At 43.6% G+C, this 14,122-nt stretch overlaps 1 protein-coding gene across 9 annotated transcripts in view; it reads right to left on the bottom strand.

Moving 5' to 3' along the window:
* The window catches only part of DENND2B (DENN domain containing 2B), a 291,401-nt gene that overhangs the window by 54,528 nt on the left and 222,751 nt on the right, over window positions 1-14,122 (bottom strand). The gene's annotated exons all lie outside the window — the stretch shown is intronic.

Here is a 14,122-nt window from a genome sequence, read left to right as displayed (position 1 = left end):
AACAAACAAAAGCTACCTAGAGAATTTGATGTACATTCCCCTCTTGAAGACAACTAGAAATGTATTCGTAATAGGCCTCATCCTCCAATAGTGTAAATTGCCATTGGCTCCATTGAGCTGAACACAACGTATCCTCCACATATAGTGCTGAATTGTGGCATTTAGCCACAGCTCTGTATTGGGAGCAATGTAGACGCACCCCAGCAGGAGCATTGGTAAGAGTCGTATTTAAGAGTGGTGCAATGCCCCTGGAACAGTCTGGTGGCACAGGCGAAGAAAAAGAAGCATCCTTCATTGGGCAAAATCTAACTCTTAGGGATGAGCTAGTCTGAAGTACTCAGCATTGAGCCAACTCTGTTTCCATTGAAGCCAATGGCCGGTGCTCGGAGTCAGCCTAATTCTGCTCCCATTGAAACCACTGGCTCCAATCGGAGTTAGGCTAGTGCTGAGCACTTTGGAAAATCCCATCTGAGTGGGAGTGAGTTCCCTGGGACAGAGACCAAGTTTTCCTTTGTCCCTCAGATTGTGCCAAGCACACTGTCAATATTTAAATAACAAACAGCTGCAATGTACACGGCATGTGCAGTGGCTTTCCATTACATTTTTAACATGCCGAATTCCAGTTCTGCTATCATCCAGTTTGAGGTTGAGCAATTAAACTGACACAGAGGGATATTTTGCTGATTTCAGGGACAAACAGAAAGGCAGCAGAAATTAGAAGAAATCAGGAATTTCCCTTTTTTCCTTTGTATCTCCCTCTCCCACCCCAAACCCCCCGACCCTCCGGCCCAAGTTAAATTTGTTGTCACTGAACAATAAAATAGTAATAATCTCAGAAGCCTTAATTTCACCCAGAAAAATGTTGAGGACCATTCTTCATGGACAATGGATGTTGGGCAGATCTACTGAGTACTTATGGTCTAGATTCAGGAACAGAATCTTACTAAACTGGGTGACTGGGCTACAAAATGGCAGATGAAATTCAGTGTCAATTAGTTTAAAGTAATGCATATCGGAAAATATAAGCCCAACTATACATACAAAATGATTGAGTCTAAATTAGCTGTTACCACTCAACAAAGAGATCTTGGAGTAATTGTGGATAGTTCTCTGAAAACATCCACTTAGTGTGCAACAGCAGGCAAAAAAAAAGCTAATATAATGTTAGGAAACAATAGGAAAGGGATAGATAAGAGAGAAAATATAATGTCACTATATAAATCCATGTTACGCCCACACCTTGAATATTGAGTGCAGTTCTGGTCACCCCATCTCAAAAAAGATATATTAGAATTGGAAAAGGCACTAAGAAGGGCAAAAAAAAAAAATGATTAGGGGAATGGAACAGCTTCCCTACAAGGAGATATTAAAAAGGCTGGCACTGTTCAGCTTAGAAAAGAGACAACTAAGGGGGAATATCATAGAGGGCTATAAAATCATGGTTATTGTAGAGACAGTGAATGGAAAAGTTATTTACCCCTTTATATAACACAAAAACCATGAGCTATCCAATTAAATTAATTGGCAGCAGATTTAAAACAAACATGTATAGTCAACCTGTGGAACTCGTTGCCAGGCGATGTTGTGAAGGCCAAAAGTATAACTGAGTTCAAAAAAGAATTAGATAAGTTATTAGAGGATAGGCCCATCAATGGCTATTAGCCAAGATGCTCAGGATGCAACTCCATGCTCCAGGTGTCCCTGAACCTCTAACTGCCAGAAGTTGGGTCTGGATTACAGTGTATGGACCACTTGAAATTGCCCTGTTCTGTTCATTCCCTCCGAAGCATCTGGCACTGGTCACTGTTGGAAGACAGGATACTGGGCTAGGAGGACCATTGGTCTGACCTAGTATGGCTGTGCTTATGTAGCCCTATTCAGGAAAACACTTACGCATGTGCTTAAGAGGTTTCCTGAATCACCACCCATGGGAAATCAGAGACCTGATCCAAAATCCACTGATGTTAGTGGGAAGATTCCCACTGCAAAGGGCATTGGATCAAGTCCTAGACTACCAGAATGTCATCCAAAGTCACCTGTATTTGCTACTGCCCTGCATAGGGACAGCAGGTCTGCAGATGGAAATACCTTTGAAAGGTGTAATAGCCCATTCTCCTTTTTCCATTGGGCACAGAACCATGACCAAAAGGAAGTCTCTGAACTCAACAAAAGTCACCTTTCAACGGATCAGTTGGCATGACGTGCTATTGAGATAGAACGCAGGGACTGCCCCAGACCTGACATTACTGCAGGAATTCCTGTCTCTCCTTGTCTAGGAACTGCAAACACCCTGCACCAACCCACTGCAGACATGCTACCAAACTACTTTGCCCTGCCATTAAAGAATTCCGAGTAGGATCTCAGACAGTGGGTCTAGTTCTCTGTTGCCCCGCACCTTGTGGAGTCTTTCTGCCTGTGCAAAATGAATGAAAAGCCTGTGTAACACTCCAACACTCTGAGTTGGTATCATTTTACACCCACTTTGCACAGCTGTGTAAATGATTACACAAGATGGAAAACAGTGGAAGAATCAGCCCCCATACTAATAATACTATGGCAGAGGAGCCCGATGTCATAATTTCTGTCTGCTTTTGCTTACTTTTATATTTAATCAAAGTGGATAATGAACTTTCCCCTTTTACCATAACAAGTTGGTGGCATTTAGTTTCAGTGTCTTGTCATTAGACTATGAGGATTATGCAAGTTGTTTCCACAAAGTGGGTTTATCATTTACATGCCATGCAGAGCTGATTCAGAAGAAGCTGGAGGACGGCTGTGTTTTTTAAATCTGAGAATCGCTGGGACAGTCAGCAGGTGCCTGTGCTGTTATAATAAAGACCATGAAAAAATGCTGCACTTAAGTGAACACAGATGAGTGTATTTCTGAATCCAAACCTGCTCACCACACGTCACATCTCTGAAAACAGCAGAATCCTTTTTTGTCCATATTAGGTATAAAACCCTTTCTAAAGGCATTGAGTGATTATATCAAGCATGTGGGATTTTGGTTAAAATCATTGTGTCAAATCTGCAGGAATGTCGAAGTCATGCCAGGAGTCTTGGACAGCTACCAGCCAAGAGCTGTCTTACTGAGTGCCAGTAAAAACATCACATTCCTGGGTCATCTATAAGACCAGAAACAATAACCATGCAGTTTATTCAAAGACCCTGCCCTATGAAATATTATTCCTTACAAATATCTTAAAGGTTACATGTCACTGAGTTTATGAGTGCTAGGCATCTTCCCTGCTCATATTCATTATACATGATGATCTTGTATTTTAGGGATTTCTCTTTGCCAATAGCAGAGCCTCCTCGGTACACGCAAATCATCACGAAGAGCAAAAGAGCAAACGTCTCAGGCTGGGGAGGTTCTCAGGGGCTGGAATCTTGAAGTGAAATGATTTACTCCTATTAAACATGACTAAAGTCAGGAGTTTGTAAAAACCAGGCATTAACCTGCATGATCCTATATCAACGGGTCTCCCTGGCTGAAACTGTCCCTCTGGCTGCAGCTTCACATTAGAGAAACAGCACCTGCTTCTCATACTGTACTTTGTTAATTCCCCAGGAAAACGTTGTGAGCATGTGTGTTACAGCTAACCCTCCGTGGCCATCCACATCTGGGCTTGATTTACTCTTTGCATCAGTGGTGGCCTCTACCCCCTGGGGATGGGTCCAATCCTAGGAAAGACAGACGGTGTTTGCACCACTATTCAGCCTCAATGGTCCCACCAAGGGATGGCAGCTTTAACCTGCACATGGAACTTGGCCACTAGATATGCTGAATCCGGACAGCCGGCCCATGCCCACTCCGAGGTCAGTGGGTAGCTGAGAATAGTATGAGCGCCACCACATAGCTCCTACGCTGCGGGGAGAGGCAACATAGAGCCATTATGCCAGTTCTATTCCAGCTGGAAAGACCCCCTTCATCAGTGTATTTCCCAGGACTATTTTTGCTTTATCCTGTCAGAACAAGATAAAGGCTAATATCAAATGACCTGACCTGAGGAGTTTGCAAGGACGCTCTCATAGTCAACCTGTGGAATTCGTTGCCAGGGGATGTTGTGAAGGCCAAAAGTATGGCCATTCTTATATTCTTCTCCTGGCCCCACATCACAGTCAGGTGACTGGTGGATAGGTATAAACGGTTGACAACATGGCCTGCTGCTTAATACCCCACTGCTTCATCCAAGCCCCTTTCTGAGTGTGGGGCTGTTGGGTAAGGGGCAGCTGGGAGTCAGCTTGCATGCAGAGCATATACTGCCCACTTCCTTGAGGAAAGGGGGAATAAAGCATATGGCGTCTCTTGTTTTTGTGGGGCTGAGTACATTCTTAATCTTCATCCAGCCCTGCTTGCAGGAATTCTAATTAGTCTCACAGATAATAGGGTACTGATTCCCAGGAGGATGAAAATAAACCACCACGAGTTGAGCTGTGAAACAGAAGGGTGAGGATCAGGAGTGGGGGGTTCTGCTAGTTTTCTTGGCCAGCACAAAGACTGAAGCAGCCTTGCTACACAGTGTTTACCCTGGACTCTGCTGCTGCAAACCCTGCTTTCGCCTCTGTTCTGAGATTATGTCTAAGGGAAACCATGGCTCTTTACGCTAAAAAGGAGCCTTTTCCCCTACTGTTACTCACACCTTCTTCTCAACTGTTTGAAATGGGCCATCCTGATTATCACTACAAAAGTTTTTTTTCTCCTGCTGATAATAGCCCACCTTAATTGATCAGTCTCGTTACAGTTGGTATGGCAACACACGTTTTTTCATGTTCTTTGTGTATATATATCTTCCTACTGTATTTTCCACTGCATGGATAAGATGAAGTGGGTTTTAGCCCACAAAAGCTTATGCCCAAACAAATTTCTTAGTCTCTAAGGTGCCACAAGTACTCCTCATTCTTTTTGTTTTAAAAAAGACCTTCTTTCCCAGGTGCTTGAAATCTAGCTGAGCTATTCAGAGTTTCTTGCCTAATCTACCATCTCACTGCCTGGCCATTCGTACGTACGCACACACTTTAAAAGTAAGACAGAAAGCTGGGAGAAAGTGAGACCAGCTGTTCAAATTAATAATTTAGTAGTCTGGATTAGTAAAGACACCAAAGTGGGTAGGTTTCAGAGTAGCAGCCGTGTTAGTCTGTATCCGCAAAAAGAAGAACAGGAGTACTTGTGGCACTTTAGAGACTAACAAATTTATTAGAGCATAAGCTTTCATGGACTACAGCCCACACTTCTTATCAAACTGTCTGTACTGGGCTATCTTGATTATCACTTCAAAAGTTTTTTTTCTCTTAATTAATTGGCCTCTCAGAGTTGGTAAGACAACTCCCACCTGTTTATGCTCTCTGTATGTGTGTATATATATCTCCTCAATATATGTTCCATTCTATATGCATCCGAAGAAGTGGGCTGTAGTCCACGAAAGCTTATGTTCTAATAAATTTGTTAGTCTCTAAGGTGCCACAAGTACTCCTGTTCTTCTTTTTGCAAAGTGGGTAGGAAGCTGCCTTGGTCCTCTGACTCCTTTTTGAGGATTTCAGACTCCCATAATATACTAGGGAATGCCAGTTGCTCCATAGCACTTTCACTTCAGAGGGCCTGAAGCAATGGGACTAATGGAGACTTTCTGCATTCCTCTGCTCCTCCATAGGGGTGTACACAGGCCCAGCAAACTGGTAGGAAAGGGAAGGGTGCATCATGGCCCCACACCCAAACTCAAAGAAGCAGGAATGGAGCAAAGGGCCTCCTGGAAAAAGACACCTCCTGAAATGGGAGAAAGGAAGAAAAGGCGACCTGTTAGCTATCACCTCAAGATCCCCAATAGGCCAGTGGGTATTGCTAGCAAGAAGAGATTGTGAGGGAGAAGTGAAGGATTGCTATGGATTGTGTGAGAAGGGAACACCATGGAGATAAAGCAGAGGGCATGCTGTGTGGGAAAGGAGGGTTGCATGGCTTCCTGGGACCTGCCAAATACATGGATTCACTTTGGATTGGCATCTGATGTTTTGGATTTCCAATGAGCCCAATCAAAGCCATTGGAGCTTTAGCCACAATTAGTTCTAACTAAGATGATGACAGATCTTTGACTACAGTAATGTATCATTGGGATATATTGCAAAAGAGACATCAGATTAGACATCGGTACAACACTGCAGTGTAGATGGCAGGTCAGGTCATATGCTTTCATAGTACGCATTCACTCTTGCAGCAGATTGGAAATTGTACTTTGTTTTAATCCCACCTGGCTTTTGGGGTTGTTTTGAAACTGGAGTAATCAAGGGATGCATCCCCAAGCCAAAATTCAAACAGGATGTCAGGATGAGACAGGGAGAGGCTCTGGAACGTAGGGAGGTCTTGTCCTATCAACAATATAAACTTTCAAAAACATATTCCAGAGAAATCTCCCCATGTGTTTCTTCTGCTGGGTTCTGATGTACAGCAGCATACAAGCTGCGTGTGTGAATGAACCAAACGAAGGGTGTGTGGAAGGGAGGATGGTTCCAAAAGGGATGGAGAATCTCCCTGCCATCATTCTTCTGCATAAATTAGATGAGGTTTGACAGTTTCTTTTTTTAACAGCAGGGCCCCTTTCTTTGGGCATCTGCTCAGATCTGCTGCTGGTTTGGTTTAAAGGCTGAGAGCATTAGAAAAACAGAATGTGAAGCAGGCTCACAGCAAAGAGCTCTGCCATCAGTTTGTGCATCAGATCAGATTTTTGTTGTTTCTCTTGAGCCCAGCCCAGTGTACTTATGGCCCCCCAGCTGCACAGGCTGTGGCCCCTCCATCAGGCCAATGTGTTCAGAACTAGAGAGGGGTCTCGACCAAAGCCGAGGATCAGAATGCACCAAACTTCAGAGTTCAGAATTAGAATCTTAATCCAGAGCCGCATTTTATGACAGGCCTCCGCCCCTCCTACAAACACCCTCCCAAAATGGGGGAAGAGTGTGGAATAGAGTGTGACTTGGGGATCTGGGTCCAAATGGTTTTGCTTGCGTTCTTCTCTAATCATTGAATAAGACTCCTTGCTATAGAAGATCAACATGGATTTTTAAAGCCAGCACACAGGGTATCTGCAGAGCTGTCAAGAAGGCTGGGGGAGGAAAGTTCCTGCCAATGAACTCTCTGTGGATCCATCTATCTTCAGTCTGCAGCCCACACGAGTCACTCCAGGACCACAGTAAACTCCCCTGTGTGGCCCCATCAGGTGGCGAGATGAACCAGACTCACCTACAGGCCATTTTTCTTATTTTAATGTAAATACTTTGTGTCGGGGCCCCCTGCTCCATTCCCTGATTTCTAGAGTGTGGTTGTCTCAGCCCATGCCCTCAACTGGAGAATCCTGGAAGTGCGGCTTTCCCTCAGAGGGGAAGGAGACACAGAAACTTTGACCCATTGGGCTGTTTTCTCCTTTTCAAAAGGATAAAAGCTGCCCTTCAGGGAGATCCCCATATCTTCAGGACTTGTGGTTTATTTTAAGAATTCAATTTTTCTGGAGGTCAGATGGGACAGGAACCCACACGCAGGTGTGTCTAGCATAATGGGGTCCTGGCCCAGGGCTGGGGTTCCTAGGCATTACAATATGATAATCAATAATAATCATAAAAATATGGTGATTGGCTGTGACTCTGTTTCTAGGACAGATATGGTCTTGGGATATCATATAATTCAATACAACCCAGCCTGTGAAGAACTACAACCCCTCAGCACAAGGAGTAGCTTCTGCAGCAGCACAGCCAGAGATGTCTGTGGAGATGACTTGGAACTGCGGTTAAGATGCTGTGTTCTCTTGGATAGTTTACTGCTGTGACTCTCCTTGGAGTGCCACTGGGAAAGGGCAGCTTGAAAGGTCCAGCCAGCATTCCCTAAGAGTGAAGCACAGGCTTCCTAGGAGACGCATTGACTCAATCCATCTCCCACAGCACATGGTCCTGCTGGGTCCACTCACTTTCTGGTCTTCACAAGCCAGCTCCTGGCCTCCCAACAACAAAGATTTGGCAAATTTTCCACCACTGGGGGATTCTGTCAGCAGAACCCAGATGAAAGCTGGGAGAAAGTGAGACCCTTTGAGTGTATCTTCACTGCAGCTGAGAGCAGCTTCCTAGCTCGGGTTCGCAGACTTGCAATAGCTCAGCTCAAGATAGTGGACTGAAAATAGCAGTGTGGATGTTGTGCTACTGGCAGAGGCTTGAGCTAGCCAAGCAAGCTCAGACTCGGGGGGTTGGGTGGGTGGGTCTGAGTTTGGGTGGCTAACCCAAACCTCTGTTGGTGCCACAACAGCCACACTGCTATTTTTAGCGTGTTAGCTCGAGCTAAGCTAGCAAGTGTCTGTGTACCTGAACTGGGAGGCTTGCTCCCAGCTGCAATGTAGACACACTCAGACTTTAAGGGGCTGATTCTCCACTGCCTGGCACCTGTGGAAAGTGAGTTCAAAATCTACCAGTTTGGAACTCTCCACTCACTCACACCTGCAATAGCATTTCATACCCATGTTACACGCACTTTGCCCAGGCATAAATAGCTACATAGGTCGTCAAGAAACAAGGTCTAAATTCACACATTTTTATTCAGTACATTTTCTAGGTACTACAGCAAGATAACAAAAAAGCCAACCAAGGAAAAACAAAAACCAGGTACAAATACTGTGTACAGTGAACAGACTGCTATTTAATATAGCTTTGACAAAAGCCAATTATATGAGACAAAGTTAATCATTAGTGTAAAATTGAAACTGACATTCTCTTGGGTTATTACAGAGGATAATGTACTAACCATACTAAAACGGGTAAGGGGTAATGTGACTGATATAAATAAGACATTTTGTTTTACCTCAAAATGGAAATTCTCATATGAGATCACTAGGAAGACTGTTACCATGGTTGTCTTAGATGTATCAGGTTTTAATTGGAAAATGTCTTACTGTATTTAGAACTCTGTTTGTTATGGTACAATAGGTTACATTCCACTCTAATCCTGTTTTTAAATGAAACAATGTAATATAAATATATATAAAATGGATACACTGTAGGACTTTGTTGTACAAACAAAATATAATCATTACTGTATCCCTTGAGGTGCTTTTGCAGGAGGCTTTTATCAGAAAATCCTGGAAAAAATCTAAGGCAAAATAAAATAAAATAAATAGAGCAGTTCATATGACCATGTCCCAAAATAAAACAGTCTTAAAAAAATGCCTGGTAATAAAAGACAATTATCTCACAAATAAAGACCCCCCCCCCCCAGAAACTAAGACACAAAAAATAGGATCATAGGAACTACCATGCTGGATCAGATACGTGGTCCAGGTAGTTTGGCAGCCTGTTTTGACAGCAACTACTACCAGATGCTTCAGACAAAGGTCCAAGAAATCCCATAATTGACAATTATGGAATAACCTACCCATGAGGGAGGTTTCTCCTTAGCCCTTCTGGGGAGGTTACCTTATGTCCTAAAGCACACTTCCAGTGTTCTTATAGTTGAATGAGGCACATTACAGCCCAGTGCTCTCATACACATTGTAAGCCAGGTATTATGGGTTTTAGAAAAATAGTGCGGATATTATTTGACACATTCTGCAGTTCTGAAGTGGACTTAGGGCCTGACCCTGCACCTGTAACCCCTGTGCAACAAGCCCTTCAACTCCTGCTTTCAAAAGTTGCTTGGAAAGTTTTGCAAACAAATACTGAAATGGAATTAAACTAGAGAGCCAAAACTTGGCACATATATGGCACCTGCAGAGTTTGTCTGGTCCCTGTCACATGTGCAAATCCCACATTTGCTTGTGCAAAATAGATCAGTGGGCACATAACTGTGCAGCACAGACTTTAAAGGCACATTCTGGGCAGCGCCACCCCCAATGTGCTGAGATTTGCAGTGTGGAGGAAGAGAAATCCTCCCCTTCTCCACAGAGAGCAGTGGAAATGTGGGGTGAAGACTACTCTCCCCTAATGACCACAGCCTTTAGCACCATCTCAACAACATCTGTTTCTCCTTCTCACGAGGCACAGGGATCCACTGGGCTGCTCCTGGGAGGCTCTGCAGACCTTCTATGTAGCCACCAAAATCCCCTCTCTATATATATAGCTGACGGCACCAGTTTAACCACAGAGGCTTTCTGCACCTACAGACCCATAATGATCAACTACTTCCCTGAAGAATTAATAACCTTTAGCCTACAGCATTTTACTTATATCTTCTACACTCCCACCAATTTTTAATACATTTCCTGTAAAACCTATGGGCCAGGTGCTGGCCTGCTGCTGATCTCCAGAAACCTGTGCAGACTGTTCCTCGTGCGCTGGGTTAGAACAGATCAGTACATCACCAGTCACTTCTCCTTATATTATTTCAGAATGTCTGATCAGCAAAAGTGATCTTTCCTATTGTTTACCAGGATCCAAGACAGGTTGCCACACGCACTCCTGACATTCTAACTCATCCTGTGTTCTGCTCATTCAGATACGGCAATAGCTGCTAATGCTCTTCTGCTCTTGGTGGCTCAATGGCCTTCCAATGTCTAACATTATTATTTTGGCCACTGAAAGTCTTTGTCATTCCGTGTATATTGGTTATGTTGTTCTAGCTCGTATGGGCGAGATATTCAGAAGCACTCAGCTTTGGCCTAACTCTGCTCCCACCATTCACATCAGTGGGAGCAGGGTTAGGCCAGTGCTGAGCACTTTGAAAATCCCAATCCATATTACTGGCTCCGGCATTCATATTTTGTTTTCAGTCTTTTCAATCTGGAAATATCATTTAACATCAGCACTCCAGAATCCACTGGCCTCATCTGTTTAATTATTCATTCTGAATGATCCCATAATATGTCAATATTTTAAAACATCTGAGCAATCCCCCAGCATGTGTCTTTAACAACCTGTCATATTTGCACATCTTCAGCAATACTTACTATCACTTTATTCCATCCTATACACTGTGTGGTGAGTGCTGTGACCTCGTCACCGGTCTGAAGCACAGCTCTTTGCATCTTTTTAAGCTTTATATCTCACTCTGACACTTAGTGTCATAACCATAATATTCTTTCCACAATGCGCTTTCCCATACGCTTTTCAAGGATTTACACTGGTAATTCTCCAGATCATTCAAGTAGGTTTAAATTTTATATACTTATTTCCTGCACCAATTATGTTTGTAGTAATGAGTTTACAAAATGTTTACTCTTGGGAAAAAAAAAACCCAAGCCTGAATCTTTCACGACTGATTTAATACAGTGGCTCATCTGCAAATATTTACAAAAGTACTTTTTGTGCAGCTTTTATTTGTCCTTCAGATGATCAAACACTTTAAACACAGTGTCAGCATACATATCTTCCAGATTGCTTATCTCATTATTCTGCCAATTTTCCCAATATGCTGATTTCTCTCCTCAAGTAGGTGAAAGGGCATGTTGTTCAATATCTCATATTTATTTTTTTGCCGTATGGATTTGTAAAGTCTATACATTTCTCCCTTTGATGCACAAGTGTGTAAAATGACTGGGTTAAATGTCTATTGGCAAGATAATTATGTTTTCCTCAACATATCGTATTTTGGGCATATCAAATCCCAAACTAATCCAGGAGCTAATGCCTTGGATTTCCACAATCAAAAGTAAGATTTGTGCAAGATTAAATACTTGTTGATACTTGCAGAAATGTGGTACTTTTTTGTGGACTGAACAGTTTCCACAATTTCATTTTAGCCAACTTTTTCTGAGAAGGCTTTGTTAAACTTATAAAAATATACATATTTACTTTTAAGTGGTAGCACATATGAAAAGTAATTGAATTGTCCTGATGGCCTCTGTGACGTTGTGCAGTCTATATGGTTTTATAAAAACTTGATAATAAGTCAATATAATGTAACTGAGACAGTTTTAGAGAAAATACGGTAATAAGTGAATGTAAGTAACTGGGGTATGCCTCATGCAAAAGGTCTCTTGTAAGGTATCATTACAAAGCTTATAATCTACTGAGTATGATCATCTGATTTGTATAAATGTACCACTTTTGTATCTAAAACTAGAAATATAAAATGTAACTCTAAGGGCCTATTGTAATTGTGTAAAGTGTGGACCATTAATGATGGTTTGGAATCTTGATAACTCCCATTGTCTGCAGATGGCTGTATTTACCTGTGAGTCTTCCTGTATATGTGTGTGCTGGCAAGTGAGTAATGAAGTCTTGCAGTGACATGTAATCATGTCACCTGAACTGGAATCCATCTTTAACCTGGTGCTTTTCCAGTGAGGGGGGGTGGAAACCCAGAGAGACAAAGAGTTCCCGCCTTATGCAAAAGATATATAAAGGGGGGAAGAGAAGAGAGAGGAGAAGAAGCCATTATGAAGAATCCCCTAGCTATCACCTGAGCTGCAACAAGAGCTGCACCAGGGGAAAGAATTGTGCCCAGGCCTGGAAGGTGTCCAGTCTGAGGAAAATTTACTGAAGCATCTCTGAGAGTGAGATTATCTGTATTCAGTTTGATTAGACATAGATTTGCGCATTTTATTTTATTTTGCTTGTGACTTACTTTGTTCTGTCTGTTACTACTTTGAACCACTTAAATCCTACTGTCTGTATTTAATAAAATCACTTTTTATTTAGTAATTTACTCAGAGTATGTATTAATACCTGGGGGAGCAAACAACTGTGCATATCTCTCTATCAGTGTTATAGAGGGCGAACAATTTATGAGTTTGCCCTGCATAAGCTTTATGCAGGGTAAAACGGATTTATCTGGGTTTAGACCCCATTGGGAGTTGGGCATCTGAGTGCTAAAGACAAGCACGCTACTGCAAGCTGTTTTCAGGTAAACTTGCAGCTTTGGGACAAGTGATTCAGACCCTGGGTCTGTGTCTGGAGCCAGACGGAAGTGTCTGGCTCAGCAAGACAGGGTGCTGGAGTCCTGAGTTGGCAGGGAAAACAGAAGCAGGGGTAGTCTTTGCACATCGGGTGGCAGCTCCCAAGGGGGTTTCTGTAATCCAACCCGTCACAGTGGCGTAGTCGAGCAGGGTCTGTGCACAGCTGATTGCTTTGAGATACTGGTAGTGATTTTAAGTGAGTTTTAAGTGTGGTGGCTGGAAAACAGACAAAGTGGTTACTGGTTTGTTATTTTCTGTTTGCTTATTTCGGGAAAGGGAAGCCTCCATCTTTATTTCATTTATTTGTTCCCATAAAGATATCTTCTGGGTGTCCCATTTATTCAACCTCTGATTCACTCCCCCAGAAATCCTCTCCCATACTAACCTGTCCTAGTTTCACTGTAGCTCATGCCCTTTATTAGCCATAAACATTTTCACTTCTCATTTATATTTCATTGTGCTTCCCCCATGTATTTTACACACCAAAAGGCAGGATATATAGGTGCCATCCTTGGAAAATATTGCCTACAGAACTGATAAGTGCATTGCTTTTATATTTATGTTACTGAAACTTTTACAAATACAGAGCCCAATGCTGTTCCCAACAGCACCAACAGGAGCTTTGACACAGACCTCGGCAAGAACAGGATCAGACACACATGTATTGCAGTATGTCTATCAGCCAATGTCTCTATTAACAAAGGGCCAAATTATGCCTACCCTGCTTGGGTGCATTAGGAGGGGAGATGGGGCTCAGTGCAGAAAGCCCCTTTCCTCTATAGTATTCCTGTGTAGGAGGCACCCATTTACAAGCCCAGCAACACTAGGGTTACCATATTTCAGCAAGCAAAAAAGAGGACGGGAGGAGCCCCGCCCCTGTCCTGCCCCTCCCACTTCCCGCCCCCCTCAGAACCCCCAACCCTCCCCCCGTTCCTTGTCCCCTGACTGCCCCCTCCTGGGACCCCTGCCCCTAACTGCCCCCCAGGACTCCACCCCCTACCTAAGCCTCCCTGCCTCTTGTCCCCTGACTGCCCCCTCCTGAGACCCTCCCCCCCTCCTAACTGGCCCCCTAGGACCCTACCCCCTACCTGTACCCTGATTGCCCCAACCCTTATCTTCCCCCCCCCCGCCCCCAGACAGACCCCTGGGACTCCCACGCCCCATCCAACCACTCCCCACCCCCTGACAGCCCCCCCCAGAACTCCCGACCCATCTAAACCCCTCTGCTCCCTGTCCCCTGACTGCTCCAATCCCTCTCCCCACCC

This window comes from Trachemys scripta, chromosome 4, assembly GCF_013100865.1.
Source record: "Trachemys scripta elegans isolate TJP31775 chromosome 4, CAS_Tse_1.0, whole genome shotgun sequence".
NCBI lineage: Eukaryota > Metazoa > Chordata > Testudines > Emydidae > Trachemys > Trachemys scripta.
This window is presented reverse-complemented; position numbering and strand designations above follow the sequence as displayed.